This window comes from Oryzias latipes, chromosome 13 (assembly GCF_002234675.1).
Source record: "Oryzias latipes chromosome 13, ASM223467v1".
Lineage (NCBI taxonomy): Eukaryota > Metazoa > Chordata > Actinopteri > Beloniformes > Adrianichthyidae > Oryzias > Oryzias latipes.
The window spans coordinates 6,855,790-6,872,091 of NC_019871.2; the positions used below are offsets into that span (position 1 = coordinate 6,855,790).

Genomic DNA, 16,302 nt, shown 5'->3' on the forward strand with positions numbered 1-16,302 from the left:
TAAAAGCACAGATGCACGGCTGACAAATATGTTGCTGGGTCTGTTATACATTTAAAGTGTAAAAACATATCTGTGTTGATTTACCAGAATGACTAACATGAAGGCTCTCTTTGTGCTACACCTGAACACTGGGATAAATCGAAGCTAATTTTTCCACTTCCGGCTAGTTATGTCTGGGCGCCATGTTGTCTGTAGCTAAATCCCCTTCTCTTCTTCACACAGCATTTTTCGTCTGCTCCTGATTCACAGTGATTTGAATAAAGAAATAATCTTAAACATAATTTTAAGCTTAATGTTTTTTCATATTTATCTTCCATCATGAGAAAAATGACATAGGAACATGTTTAAAACCAGTTTTTAAGCATTTCACATGATGCCATGTGGAACAAAAGAGGAGTGAAGACACAAGGCAGCGTTTGAGCCCAACAGGGAGAAGCAAAAATCATCATTTTCTCCTCAAGTAGTAAAAAAGAAACGTGTGGGGGGGGATGGGCAGGTTTAATCACTTTTGTTTTGACAATGTTGTCCCAAACTAAGGAGGCACAGAGTCTTTCTGCTCCGTGACAGTTTGACAGCCCTCAAAGCAGCTCAGGTTTGGGAACCGTCCATCTTTCTGTTCAACTGGGAATTACTGCGACCAGTAATTGTGGAGCATGGAATGACAACATGCCAGTGAAATGAGACCAAGAGCTTTCGTCATACCATTCTCTTCCCAAACACAAGCTTAACTGGCAGTGTACCCACTATCACTCCCAATTTCTACGAGAAAAGGGGCGGGGCTTCTTTCATAAAGCAGCACTGCATTCTCATTTTTGCTGTTGGTTGAACGTGCGCACGGAAATCCTTTTAGCTCCAAAGCAGCTGGCAGAGGCCTGGAAGCACAGGAGGAGCTCTGCAGCGTTAATGCATGTGTGCTCAGCAAACCCCATTACATATTGAACACTGCACATGTACCACACATCAGAATGACAGCTAGACGCTTGAGCCTCGGCGCCGGACGCTCGCCGTGAAATAAAACATGTGCTCCTCCAATCCCAAAACTGCAAAATGCAAAGATCACATGGTTTTACGCCCGACTGTAGTAAAAAAATAAAAATAAAGACAACCCACACACATGCAATGCTAAGCTAATTTTCTATGATCTGTTGAAAAGTCAAACTTTGTACGATTCTCCAAAATCGTAATTCTATTGGCACTCTCAAAATTCCAGAACTTTTTCTAGATTAGGGATCCGTGAGTTGACACTCCAAGGCCACATGTGGCTTCCTCACCCCTCTGTTGTGACTCTCTGGTAAAAAATAAATAAATAAAGTAATCAAAGGTTTTTAAAATGGCACATATCCTTCATAAAACCCAAAGCAGAAGCGAGGCTCACTTCTGACAGCAGCATCAAAACACGCTTCAGTCTATGCAAATGTGGGATTTTTTTGCTGCCTACTCGCACAAACGTGCACACGTCTGTGCCAGAGCCGCTTGTTTGTCCCTGCTGCATTTTTACTGCAGGAGGTGATGACACGCATGTGCAGCACAATGCTGCCGCTGCAGGAGAAAAGCCGAGCAGAGACGCTGAAGGCATCATGGGGATTACATCAATACGCCTCTGACTACTTCATGTGTGGTCACCAGACTCCAGTCACAGAACACCTCAGTCTGTTTAAGCATCAAAGTTTGAACGAAAACAAACATATTTTTGCCATTATATTACACTTTAAAAAGTGCATTAGAGGCATGCTTTATGATCGGAGTACATAATATGCACCTAATCTGCAAAAAAACAAATGTCGCTCATTCTGACACACAGGAAAAAGCATATTTTTGTTGTTACCATAACAGACATTTTTCTGTTTAGTTTAAATGCCAACGCTGGAGCAAATAAATGGAGATAAATGGAGCATTAGGTATGGAGCACATTTGGAGGAAGCCTGCTTTCCAGTTTTTCAATGTAAATATTCCCAGAGCTCTTAAATATCACAGCTCGACCTGTTGTGTATTTAGGTGTCATGAATCAGTTGGAACAAAAGGAACTCAAAAAAAACACCTGGGCGGCTTGAATTTACAGTTGGACGTTACTATTCCACTTTGGTAAAAGGTTGGTGGAATCAACCTCCAGCAAACCGCACAGAGCTTGAAATCTGAGCCCACATCTTTCCATAATGTGTCTGTGTAAATCTAACAGAGACGTTTACTGAGGACAGGAGGAATGTTTAGATCATTTTTAAATAGGAGAGCAAAGAACAAATGAGTAAGTGTAAATAATATTCTATAAAAACACAATAAAAGTTTGGCAAAATCAATTTTAGTTTGTGTTTTCTCCAAGATGAGAGGGAAAAACTTTTCAAACGAACAATTTCCTCAAACTTGTTTACATTGTTAGTCTCACTCTAACCATCTTTTGCAAACGTGTTCCCAGTGGTCTTTTAATTATGATTATGCAATTTTTAGGCAAAATTTTAAAAAACTGTGTCGTTTTCTAGGACATAGTTTCTGCAAAACGGCAATGGTTTATTGAAAATCCTCGTCTGAGTAGTGGGTGAGGACTGTTGACGTGGAGCAACCCCACCCCTCTTCCCATCACTCATTTGTTTACACTCTCCCCCACTAGCTTATATCCCCTCACACCCTAAACATAACGTTAGTGGTGCGACGAAAATGGCGAGCAGTATTTAGGGCTATCAAGCCGTACAATTTTGAATTAGAGGGAGAATATTGTGAACGTTTTAAAGCAAGGAGCTAATGGCCCCGCCCACTGTATTTCCTACATCACAATTACATTCTCTTTCAAATTGCATCGTCTGCTCCTGATTTGAACAACTTTAATAAAGAAATACTCAGAAATGCAATTTTGAGTTTCAATTTTCCTAAAATATATCCTCCATCAAGAGAGAAAAATGCCACAAGAACATGTTAAAAACACCTTTTTCATTATAGTGGGTCTTTAATCATTGATACTTTTGTTAACATCAAAGCTCCAGGGGTTTATTAAAACTAACGCGATGGTCTGGCCTCAATCTGGACCAAATTAAGGGAACTGGGTTGGAAACAAACAGTTTTCCCAATCTGAAAACACCCTTAGTCAAATCTTAGACTTTTAGGTAACTTGTAATCGCTGAAAGCCAAAACAGCCACTTGAGAGTGTTCAGTTAATTTGACATTTCTCTTGATTATATTGGGGGGGGGGGGGTGAAAAGTCATTAGGAGAGCTCACAATATAACAAAAACTACTGTCAAATGTTTCATTGCTCTATGAATATCTGTATTTTGGTTTAGGCCTTAAATGACCGACCAGCACTAATACGCAATAAAAAGCTAGAAAACACAGCAAAGTGATTAAAATCAGGTGATTTTTGAGCAATTTATAACCAACTAAACTATGTCTACACTAAAAAGCAACACCAGAGATCCGCTCCGCTGCGACCTTGAAACTGCTGTCAGGATAAACACAAAAACATCTTGTTTTTTTTGTGTTGTTGAGCAACAAAACACAAAAACCACAATAGATGGTTCATAACAATTGGGAATCATCCAATAGGTGCTTGACAACACAACTGTTAGTTTGCAGCTTTACTTTGATTTTCACTACAAGTATTTTAATTATACCTTTAAATTAGCTGCTCCTTAAATAAGCAGAATCTGCACATATGTTGCATGAAATACCTACAAAGAAAAAGAGAGCGCTTTGCATCTCAAAGCATCTCTGTTGTCGCCAAGTCTTTGTTGCAGATGACAAGTAAGTTTTGGCACAGTAATGTCTTCTGCAGACAGTTTTTCCAGCATTTAGGTGCTCTGATGCCCAGGAAAGTACAAACCCAAACAGTTGCAATTATCTCTCAGTTTGCTAGAACCTAGAATAAGGGGCGGAGCTATAGGGGGACAAGTTTTGAGTCAATATTAGTATCATTTTAGTATCTCACCTAAAAGAACAGCTGTATAAATATAAATAATAATAGTAATCTTAATAAAACAGTATTTTCTTTCTTTTTTTTTATAATGGGCATTGACTCTGCTCTTCCTCTAGATTTCTGCCCCCGCCCCCCATATAAAATGTTCTAGCTCGGCCCCTGCCTAGAATCAAACTAAAAAGACGTTCTAATATGATGGCAGGTTCCAATTCTGCACCGAGTGGCAGCTTCACCAAACATGCTAATTTATGTTCAGCCAGGAATAAATAAAACCTACGGCTCACAGAGGGTTTTGTTTACCACGTCAGGATTTTGTAAGGAGGAGGTCAAGCTGCTCGGCTTCCGCTTCCAGTGATGGCATTTCAGTTTTGAAAAATGAGCTCTGTCACCAAATGTCATCTTACCACTTCTATGTTATCTCATCAGCCTCTTTGCGGCGCCACACCGACGCCCTGCCTATGACACCAGCAAACTGTTAGCTTTCCTTCAAGGCAGACTCGTTGGCCTTATTAATATTTATAGAATAACAGCTTAAGGCCATCCCCCTAGAGAGCTATCACTCCACTTTGCTGGCTAACATGCATGAAATGTATTGACAACTCCTTTTCAAATCTCCTGCTCCCTCTGAACACCTCCATGGAGTGCAGCAGCCTTCTTGGATGCCAGTATTTGTTCTTTGATCTACCAATGCCGCTTTTCTAAAACATCTCATTGCAGAATTGGATTAAAAAAAGCTGCGATGAACTCAAGAATAAAAGGAGCCCCGGGCACGATGCTGAGTGGCGTCTGAACCAGCCGTTTGGCTCCGGGAGCTCTGACGTACAAGTGACCGCGGCACGCCTGGTAATATGCAGAGATGACCCTTGACTTGGCGTGACAGACCCATGGACATGATCAAAGGCGATGGTTTCCTCTCCGAGACGGCTCTCTGATCAGTAAGATTAGTAAAACCCACATAAATCCCGACTTGCATGAAAATCTGATTGCTCCTTTTCCCAAGATAAGCATTTCCAGAGCTTTCCTGATGGCTGCAGGCGGAATGTCCAATCCCATGATGGAGTGATTACACTGGGATGTTTTTAAGGTACAAAAATATAAATTATGACACACCGTGCATGAAGTTTAGCAGTAGCTGGCCATGAAAACGCTAACATATTATTCAAATCCGATCCAGACGAGACAGAAAACATGAAAAAGGGAATCAGCCATCCACAACTCTTGAACAAAAATAATGTCTAAGAAATATTTTAAAAGAATTTTTAAGACGGAGCAAGTGTTGATAAGGACAAAAACAATGTATGCTGAAAGTAGCAGACATTGTTTGTCCAGAACAAAAGAAAATCTATCAAATGATTAAATTACTAGATGAGTAGAAGCTCTGGGCAGCAACCTCCGACCACAACTGGGAAAATTCTGGAGGGCCTGGTTAACTGCACAATTGACACTTGGTCATTAAAGTTATTAAAAACAACTTTTTCTCTTAATCCATTTTTTTCACCAAAATTGGCCCTCAGTCTGTCGAGTTCCTAATTTGGCCCTCCGCTACAAAAACTTTGAGAACCCCTGGTCTAGTGTTAACACCGTATGCTAAAAGTGTGCTCGAGAACCTGTGTGTGTACAGCATAGAGCAGTTGTGATGAAGGCATCAGTTGAATGCACCAGCACAGGGGTTGACCCCTGCTGTGTGCTGTGTTTTGTCCTACCTGTGAGTCTCGTACGTCTGCCTTAGAGGAGCTCATGATTATGGAACATATGGTTGTCGTACGTGTGGTGAATGTATCTTGACGTATCCGTAAGGCTAATGTTAGTTGCACACACTTATGATGGCCAGACGATGCTGTCGGACGGTGCCTTTATTGCACACTCATTAGTAAAGTGCAGTTGCTGGCCCATACTGACTGCACGCGAATGCCGCAGTGTTCAGCATGACCTGTCGCCAACGGCAAGCCTGTAGAACAAAAATGTGCATGAACATTGTTGTTCTGAAGCTCACCGGGTGGTCTATGACCTTGATGTGCTGTACAGGTTTGCCCATATCCCACCCTATGGGCAGTTGTGACCAATGCTTTCGGTAACTCCTGACTTTTGATGAACTAGCAGCCTTTGAGTTTCACACACCTTACCAACACGCTGCTACAACGTCCACAAATACAGAGCCTTTCAGAGTTCCACGTTCGTGTTTGCAGTTAAAAGACTGGATGACAGCTTGTAAGGCAGCTCAGCACCGCCACAGCTGCAGTTTGAGGTCGAACTGCAGACTTGGTACCGCTTTGGTCCCAAACATCGCAGGACCTCTCTGGGCTGCTTGATGTTTATGTTGCTTTTTCTACTGTAAATCACTGGGGCTTAATTACCTGCAAATTGACTGCCGTTTCACTATCTTGCATAAGATTCTCGCGGTCGTGACAAAACGCCTCCTGGGAGGCTGTTCTGACGGGAGAATTCCAAAGACGCAGAAAGTGTGAGATGCCACTTTGTTGGTCGGGGCGAAGTGAGGAGCGTGAAAGCTGTCAGCAACCCACCGCCCCCCACCCGAAAGATCGAACTTTTAAACAGAGCAGCTTATTATTGCAGCCTCAAGTTCAGCACAAGCTAAGGAGCTGGAGTTCAAACGTTGGCTTTCTCTTCTGCAGCGCATAGCTGCTGCAGACTGCTGTGTATACCCACGTAGTTGCAAAAGGGGCAATTTGCTGCAGTGCATTTAACTCAAGTGGTGTAAAACACATTGACCCGACATCTGGGTGGAGTCGGTCTGCAGGCTGCAGTTTGAAACGGTCAGCTTCAATTCCTCTCCATCGGTGGAGATTTGTTTTTTTGTAAGTACATGATGGATGATCAAACCTAAATGTTTGTCAGTGTGGGTGCTAAAGCTACTCTATTAGAGCCAACTGTGTGATGAAGTTAGCTTTGGCGTTTAATTATTTAAAGCTTTCCAGGCTCACGGCTATGTACTTCATTTCCACTTTACCTGTGCATTCGTCAACCGATTTACTCGCCTGGTTTAAAAAAAAAATGAAAAAAGCCCTGCTTCAGTCCAGATCTGCTTCACCCGTCAGAACGGCGGGATTAGATTTAGCTGGCCTTATTGACTGTTGGAGTCAGGTATTTGTAGTTGGTGTGAACCATGAACCAAAGTGAGCTGCACCATACAGGGTTGCTTGAGGCGCAGACTGAAAGCAAACGGAGATAAGACACATACTTTGCGATAAATAATTCAATCCAAAAATATTACACCGTCACAGGCACAGCCCATCACTCTTCCACAGAAAGAAAAGCAATTAAATGAGTGGGAGCCATTGGAAATATATTTTTTGGTGTGATTTTTAAGACAAACTAAGATTTCTGTGAGCAGCTTTGACTCAGACGCTCTTCAGCAATTCCAATTTCCAATAGTATGATTTACTTATACAGAATTGTAGCTTTTTCTTTTCATTTTCTTTTTAAGAACTATAAATGTCAGAACTTTTTAATGACATGAAAGCATTTCATTTCATGACAGTAAAAGAGATTTTTTAAAGGAGCAGTTCAGTTTTAGTTCAAGCACATGACGTTTTTGTAAGTCTAAAAAATGCTGCATTAAGTTGTGAATAAATTCTCTGCCGTTAATATTTTTCCATTTTTTACATTTGTTCAATGTTTCACATTTATTAGTTTTGATTATTTCCACTTTTTATTGGTTAAAACCAAGTACAGGCTGTTTTTTTAAGTGATTGACTGCATTCAGGTTCTATTTTGCATATTTGTTTGGTGGCTGATTTTTGGCGATCAGCTTTCGATTTTTGACCAAAGGCTGCAAGTATCGACTGGTGCAAGTGGAGCCGGGAGGTTCTGCAGCATGAAGACGGGTCCACCTGTGATCCTTCAGGGTCTATGGTGGGAGTCCGCTGTGGAACCAGAGGACAGAGATGCAGCTCAAGCCATTTTTCTGAAGGAAGATTAGGAAACAAGGCGGGCTTAACGTAAAAGTCACTACAAAGCTATTTACAGCGCATTCTTGATCATGCGTCAAATGCCCCTTCTTGTTCACATTAGACAAACAGGGAGGGGCTTTTTTCTTGTTTTAGCACATGTACCTGCAGTTGGAAGAGGCTTGGTGGGAAATGTCCAAGTGGTGCAAATCTTGTGAGTCTTGCTCTTGGGCTTTTTGCTTCACAGCTCTATTCCCATATTTGAAAGGCTTGCTGTCATGGAATTCCAGCCGGGCACAAACTTCAAGTATTCTTTCCTCCTCCATGTCCAAATGTCAAACAGTTGGCACTTGTGTGAATTAAAGGGGACGCCATCCATACGTCACCAACAAATCCGAGTCCATGACTGGCATAGCCATGCGTTTTGTATATAAAGCCTAAAAATGGTGCTAAAAATGTGCGTGGCTACGCGTCAAAACGATAGTTTACATCACTTTTCATTGGAAGTGGCCACTCAACCGTGCGTTGCCAAGGGCGATGTGAACGTAGCTCAAGTCTCTATTTGCTTATTCTGCCACTAGGGGCTCTCTTGAGCAAGAGTTGTTGAAAGTCTAAAAATACCAACAATAACATTTTACTGAACACCCTTACTGTGGCTAGCTGCACCAACACAAGCTCATATTTGACATGATGCGTTGCTATAGCAACAAGGTGGTCAAGCTGTAAGTTTCAGGTCACCGTAAAGCCGTTCTGAGCTGCTAACAGACAATTTTCAAAGAGCTGAAGTCCGGATGACAGACATGTAGAAATGTTTTTATTTAATTTTTTATTTAACCTTTATTATGCTCACAGATGGAATCAGACTAGTTTTAGATCGAGTATTTGGCAAGAATTGGCCGGTCGTTCGACATTGATGTGAAAAACAAGCTAATTCCTGCTTTGGCTCATTTATTGCTGTGACTCTTAACTTTTGTCATTTGTTTAGAAAAACAAAACAATAATTACCCCAGGCGAGCTTTTTGCAAAATAGTGTTATTTCACTCAAATATCAAAGTATCCAGTGTCCAAACTAAAACAAAAATATCCAGGTTGTTTCATAAAGCAGCTTTGTGAAAGGTTGTTTTTTTCTTTGATTGATCATAGGTTTTTTTTTTTGCATTTTTATTACATTTGATTGCAAAACTCTTCCCAAACAAAAAACAAGAGGCAATTTCTGATTCTAAAATTGCCGAATTGGCCAACTTTTTACAACTTGCTTACATGTATGGCCTCAGAGTTTAGTGATGTCTTATCCTGGTGTGATACCAATGACTAGTAACAGACTTTAAATTGTCTCCTCAAAATCCATTTAGTAATACGATCACAAACACATAAAAAATATATATATCCAAGCTGTTTTTTTATGTATTTGCAAATCAATAAATAAAATAAAAAGATATGTATGGCTGCAGCCATGTGGTCTCTTCTCTTTAACTACCAAATTTGGGACTTTTAGAGCTCAACCGGGACCTTAATGAAAAAAGTCAATTTAGTTAGAAAACTAGGATTATGGCTTAATAATATGAGGTTCACGTCTCCTATTGTTGGACAGCAAAAAAACCTCCAATGACCTTATATTGTCAGGCTGTGAAAAACAAGTAAGTATGTGTGTGATGATTAACCCTGCTGAGAAAGGCGGTCTTAATGGCTTCCTGGAGCATGTTTAGTAAAGAAAAGATGAAGGATTCCACATTCTTACAGAGCATGCACGCTTCCTCTGCCATGACAAAAAAAAAGGACCGAACCATTAAAGCTGTCACGAGTGATTATTTCACCAGTGATGAATCCACTGATTATTTTTTACTGTTAGGGAATAATTTCTCTACTATTTCTTAATATTTGTCAATTAATCACTTGGTTAACTTGCCAATTTAGTCGCTCTGCTTTCTACGTTTTTGCAAGCGCACTTTTCAGATAATAATGAAATCCTTTTAGATCATATAGAAAACATTGTTTTTATTGTTTCAATAGCAGCAAATTATTAGGGTATAAATTGCTTGCTAAAAGCGACGTATAATTGTGGATCTTTCATGAATTTATAAGCTGAACCATTAAAACTGCTTCATAAAAGCTAAATACATTTCAGGAATGTAAGACTATATGAAAACTCAGATTTTTTTGGGATCTGTTGCCGAAAAATCAAGTATGAATATTTGTGATGCCCGAGATAACTGATTAAATAAAGAAATATTGAAGAGTATAGTAAAAAAAACAAAGAAAAACCACTTCAGGCAATCCAAGTATTTCCCTAAAATGCAGAATAATGTTGGATTTACTAAATAAACCTTTAAAGTAAAGCTAGCAAGTGTTTTCCGTGGATAAAAAAAACTGAGATCAAAGTTCAGTTTCCTGAAAGTTTTTTTTCTAAAAAACAGATTTCATTTCAAATATAGTCAACAATTTGAATAAAAGAAACATGGCGAATATGAAATTAAGAATATTGCGAAATCTCGTGATCATTTATGTGACGTCATGTGACTGTGTCATACTGGAACGTGTGGGCAAAATGTTCATCTGAAGAAAAATCAACTTGTAAAAACACAGTGAAGTTGCTCAAACTGCAGGGAACTTTTTCAGGATTTGTTGTAAAATGACTCAAAGAAACAGTGATGTTTATGTTCCATTGACTGCTGAAGTCAACCAGGAAGTTGACAGAAAACCTTTTAAGCGGTGCTGAAGCTAGACCATTTCATATGGATGAGCGGGAGGGGGGCAGAAGGCCTGGAAAGGACGGTAAATAAGAACAGCAGAGAAGACCATCGTAAATTAAATGATCAAAAATATGTGTTTCAAAATGTTTTGTTGTTATTAATATTAAAACAAGAGCTCTATTTGCTAAAGTGCCATTACTAATGCTTAAAGAAATTTGTATTGATGATCTTATTATTTTTCAAGAATTATATTTTTATTGACTCGGAAATTGGGGTGCAAGTGGGGGGGCAAAGCCCCAAAACATCACTGCTCTAGAGGAGATCTATGTGGAGGAATGGGCCAAAATACCAGCAACAGTTTGAAAATACCTTGTGAAGACTTACAGAAAAAAATTGACTGCTGTCTTTGACAACAAATGGTAAATAAAGTATTGACTTGAACTCTTGTTATTGACCAAATACTTATTTTCCACCCTAAATTACAAACAAATTCTTTCAAAATCAGACAATGTGGTTTTCTGGATTGCTTTTTGTTTCATTTTGTCTCTCATAGTTGAGGTTTACCTATGAGGAAAATTACAGACCTCTCTCATCTTTTTAAGGGGGAGAACTTTAACAATTGGTGGCTGACTACAAACTTTTTTGCCCCACCTCAAAATGTTGAATAGGAAGAATCGTAGTTTGATCTGGCAATCGTTGATCTTGATTTATGAATCGAATATATAACAACCCAGCTCCCTTCCAGCTCTAGAACTTGTTTGTAACACGCTACATGTTAGCCACGTTAGTCGTGTTAGCATCTTCACGATACCTGTCACTCCTAACTTTGTTCGCATTATGTGTAGAACCCGACGGATATCTAATGTTACTGTGACTACGCTAACTCCCAACCTCGTTAGTAACACAACAAAAACACTGTCTGACATGCTACGAGTCTTCACAGTTACACCTAACATTTTGATAGAGCACTATGTACCTCTCAGAAATCGCTTCACCATCAGTAAACACAACCAAGGCGCTCCGGATTATAAGCCATACTGTCATTTTTTAAAAGTAAATAAAGGCTTTTAAGTATACTTTATCTTGCGGAAAATACAGTAGTCTTTTTTATGTTTTTATGTGCTGGCTTGTATGCTAACAAATCTGCAATGATAATAGTAAATGTTTGAAACAGTTTTGGTTTTTTATTAGGGCGCCCACACTCAGGTCAACTCGTTCTCGACCTCCTTTGAACTCGCCGGCCCTTTAAATGAAATGTAAAAGTGCTATAATTGAGTTGCTTTCCATTCCAACCCTAAGGTAGCGTCTTTAACCTGCACGCCGCTATAATTAGGAGTGCGCCAAGTTAATTGTCAGTATGAACTACTGATCTCACCACGCCATCTGCCGCATCCAAAAAAATTAGACCAATAGGACGCCGGTGCTGAGGGAGCAACAGCTGCAGCAGCACTTGATGATCCTTTTTTTTTGTCTGATTGGATAATAAACTAAATTTAAGTATCATGAAAATAAGATTAAGGATAGTAAATAATGGAAGTGCTCAAATGCATGTGATCTACTTAAAAAAAGTCTATTTTTAAAGCCTGAATAGCAGCCGACTTACTACAGCTGACTTAAACTGCTATCTAAAATGATATCAGCAGGGAGACGATAAGAGAGGAGAGCAGATACCTGAACAGGCTAATGCTCTGTGGTTACACTGAGCAGACAAGAACACATCAAAGCCAGCTATGTCAGAATAATGAGAGCCACACCTGCAAATTATCATTTTGTTTCGGTCGTCTTTTAAAATCTGCTGCTTGCATTCTCTGCAGAGCTGAAAACAAAGAGCAGTCTGTTGCTGCGCCTTCAGGAAGAGAAATACTATCCTCTGTCTAGGAGGGGGGCCTGAGATGAGTTATTTCAACCTCAATTTCACTTCCAAAATAAGTCTTAATGTTTCAAACATCCAGACGAACTATCAGGTAGAAGATTTTATAGCATAAAAACACAGACTTTTAAAATAAACTTTATGCAATCTTAGTTTTTCCAAACCAAACAGCCTTAGAAACTCAAAATGTTCTCCAAAAACAAATACAATTTGAGTCCAATGATTCTCTTCACACCTCACAAAAAAAAGGCTTTATTTCTGTCATCATAAATCAGTATGCACATCAGACGTTACCAAAATGTGTCTAAAACTAAAAAGGCTTTTCCTTTCTGCAGTGCCCCCTGCTCCTGATAGTCATTTTAACCTCAGTCTCACTTCCTAAATAATTTGAACGATTCAAGCATCCAAAAGAACTATCAGGTGGAAGATTTCACAGCTTAAAAAGACAGACTTTCAAAATAAAGCTTCACATAATTTGAGATTTTACAAAGTAAACAGCCACAGAAACTCACAAAACGTTCTCAAAAAAAAAAAAGTTTATCATGGCTTTTGTTTGCATGGTTAACTAAAAAAAGAGGCCTTATTTTTTTTTATTAAAAACTAGTATGTACCTCAGAAGTTGCCAACATGTTTCCAAACCCACACGTGCTGTTTATTTCTGCAGTAAACTCTGCTCCTGGTAGCAGTCTGGGGCAAAAAAAAACAAGACAGAAGATTAAAAAAAAATGACTTGCTTGGGACTTATTTTAACCTCAATCTCACTTCTTAAGTTTGAATGACTCAAACATCCAGAGTAACTATTTGGTAAAAGATTTCATAGTTAAAAAAAAACAGACTTTCAAAATAAACTTGATTTCATCTTAGTTTTTTTTTTTAAACCACACAGCCTCAGAAACTCACAAAATGTTCTTAAAAGACAACATTTATCACCATTTTTGCTTATTTGTCATCATAAATCAGTTTGCACATCAGAAGTCACCAAAATGTGTTAAAAAAAAAGGGGGGGGGGGCGATGCCTGGCTTTCAGCTCCAATAAAGTGCTGCAATTGTGACAACTGCACATTAGCTTTAGGTAGCATAAATTGCAAAATGAAAGACTTCAGGCTTCAACTAAAAATAGTCTTGTGTGGAGTGTGTTGAACTCCGTGCTGCTGCAATATTTAAAAAAATAAAAGCTCTGAAAAGCTCTGCACACGACCACGTTGTCGGGTTTCGGAAAGACAGCTGCTGCACTTTGAGTTGCACATTTCTCCATCAAACGTTCCCCTCAGTCGCACAGATGATTAAGAACATTTCGCTGCAACTCTTTCTTGAAATACACATCACCCCCCCCACCCAGGGGAGGTCCACGGGGACAGAAGAATTTCATTGTTTCCTCTCAGTCCTCCTTCTGCCCTCCACCACAATCAGTTATGGAGCATAACAGGCTCCTCTTTCAGCATCTCCTGCGTCCGGCGCACAGACTAAGGTGAAAAGATGAGCAACAGATTTTTCATTTGGGGCTACAAAGGGTGGGCTGTTTGGCCACCTCGTTTCAAGCAGAGAAGCGAGCGCCGCTCCTCATCAGCACGACAAAGACAACTGTGAGAATGCGGCCTTGTTCCACAAAAGGTTAACCTCGAGGAGACCTTACAAGTCCAGACTCCCCATTTGATGGTTCCACCAAGCACTTGCTATAGACGACAGAGGGCCCCAGGATCCATTGGATTTAACCTCTGATATTGGAGGTCACGCACCCTGCGATGGCCAATGGCAGTACTTGTGTAAGTTCAACACCCTTCCTTTAAGCTCACGGCGGTATCTTAAAGGATGAGAAAATTCTGCCAAATCAAGGAAAAGTGGAGAAATATTCTGAAATCTCACCATTTTATATTTAGAGATCATGAGTGGCCAAATTGAAACACAAAATGTTTTTACCGTGAGGTCAGAATGGAGGTGTCAGACACTAGTAGGTCTTTGCACGTGCGCTTGTCCCACAACTTTCTCAGTCTGAGTGCAAAACTGATTTATCCTGTGCGCCGCCGGGCCCCAACAATGACTCCCAGGGGTCCGCCTCATGCTCCTCCGGTCTCAAACGCTTCAGAACTGCATTACACATTTGAGACGTTTTAATTATCCTCACTTAATTTGATTGGATGCATTCAGCCTCCGATCACATTTTCAAGCTTTTCCTTGTAACAGAATTAAAAAAAAAGATCAACAGATTTCCTTTAGGGATTTAGAACTCTTTCTTTTAAGTTGGTAAAACCCTGTTTTAAGGCAGTTCTGCTCATGAATTTTATTCGTGTTATTGTGATGCTGCAGTGAAACTATCAGCTATGCTGTTCGCTCTGTCCTGCTGCTTTCAGAAGGGCGCGCACGCGCGCACACACAGAAGCTTCTTATCACACAAAGTTGACCCAACTGTACAAAAATTACAGTACTGTTTTTTCAAACAAAGTGGAGGATTTGACTGTAATTAGCATATATGGTTTTTTCTGTATTCTGCAGGACAATAATGACGCAGAAAGACGAGCGCAGCCAACACCTTTTGATCCAACATCCTAAATCTGGTTTGTACGGTTTTTTGTTGTTGTTACTGGATGTACCCCCCCCCCCCCCCTCCCCATGCGTGGACTTTCCGATCCCTCCACAGGCATGAACCCCCCAAGCGTGGAGTCGGTCTGAAGCAGAGGGACAGGTACCCACCGCGCGCCTCTTTTCCTCCCATCCGACCAAAAACGCACGATAAAAACCCGAGCCGTGCGTGCGTGCGTGCCGCGGCTCCCCGCATCCCAGCAGCCTCTTCTGCGTGAGAGCAGCTGACCAAAACACTCCCCGAAACGAGGCTTACCATTCTGGAGACGCGTCGGCTGGAGCGCAGCACGTCCGTTGACAATTCAGCCAAAGCGGTCTGGGGCAGCCCCCGAAAGCCCCCCAAAAAGCCGCCCTCGGTCTCCTTTTTGCCCCCCTCGCTTTGATAGTAACCAGAGCAGGCGAGCGTATTTCCACGGTGCACGACGCGGTGCAGAAAGCAGACCTCCTCCTCTTCCTCAGCGCTGCTGCTAGTGCTGCTGCTGCTTACGGCGCACTCACAGGCGCACACATGGAGGAGAACGGCAGTGGTCCAAGACGCCCGTGGACGCGCACGAGCCTAACGGAACACGTCAAAATCCTCCGGGAGGAGCGCGTGGAGATGGAGTGTCCGTCCACGCACAGACAGAGGCAGAAGAGAGAGCTGCGCGCTCACGCACCGCTTTACAACAACGAGAGGGGAGTGAGGATGGCTGAGAGAATGTGCGTGGTCGCCCCCTTCGGTAAAGACTCCTCCAAACCCCCTCCTTTTTAGAATGTATTTATTATTTCTTTTCATTCCTGGGAATAATAGTAAAAAAAAAAAAAAATCCGGCGGCGGATTAGAGTGCATGCGGAGACGTGATTGGACTTTTTTTTAACCTTTAAGGAAATGTTTCTATGTTTGAAATCTAAGGCAAGAACACAAACCAAAAAAGTAGCAAAAAACAAAAAGAAGGAATATAAACTAGAACATCGGGAGGAATATGTGTTTTTTCACATCCAGAATACTAGCAAACTAAAACTTATTTTTACACATTTTTTTTCTTATTCTTGGGTGTTATTATTCAGTCATTCCTGTCCACAGTAGCCTAATACAACTCATTATGGAAAAAACTCTTTAACAGAATCTCTTTACTACTTTAAAAAAAAAAAATCACATTAACACAAATAAATTAATCAAAGACCAGCTCTGATAACATTTGTCTTTTTGGTGTTTTTTACATGTTCTTGTGGCATTTTTCTTATGATGGAGGAAACTTATAAAGGAAATTAAGCCTAAACATGCATCTTTAAGTATTTTACTTATTCAAATCGTTGTGAATCAGGAGCAGATGAAAAAATGCAGTTCGCAAAATGACATATTTGTGATGTAGAAAATA

The 16,302-nt window shown here is 40.5% G+C and overlaps 1 protein-coding gene across 8 annotated transcripts in view; it reads right to left on the bottom strand.

The window, feature by feature from the left end:
- The window catches only part of tenm4 (teneurin transmembrane protein 4), a 211,425-nt gene extending 195,376 nt beyond the window's left edge, over positions 1-16,049 (bottom strand). For 4 of the 8 annotated variants that reach the window (XM_023962055.1, XM_023962054.1, XM_023962053.1 and 1 more), the window contains exon 1: positions 15,201-16,048. The gene's annotated coding sequence lies outside the window, so the exon portion shown is untranslated. Of the gene's footprint in view, positions 1-15,200 lie in introns of all 8 variants that reach the window. The other 4 variants (XM_023962051.1, XM_023962050.1, XM_023962049.1 and 1 more) reach the window with 2 other exon arrangements.
- Between the last annotated feature and the right edge of the window lie 253 nt (positions 16,050-16,302).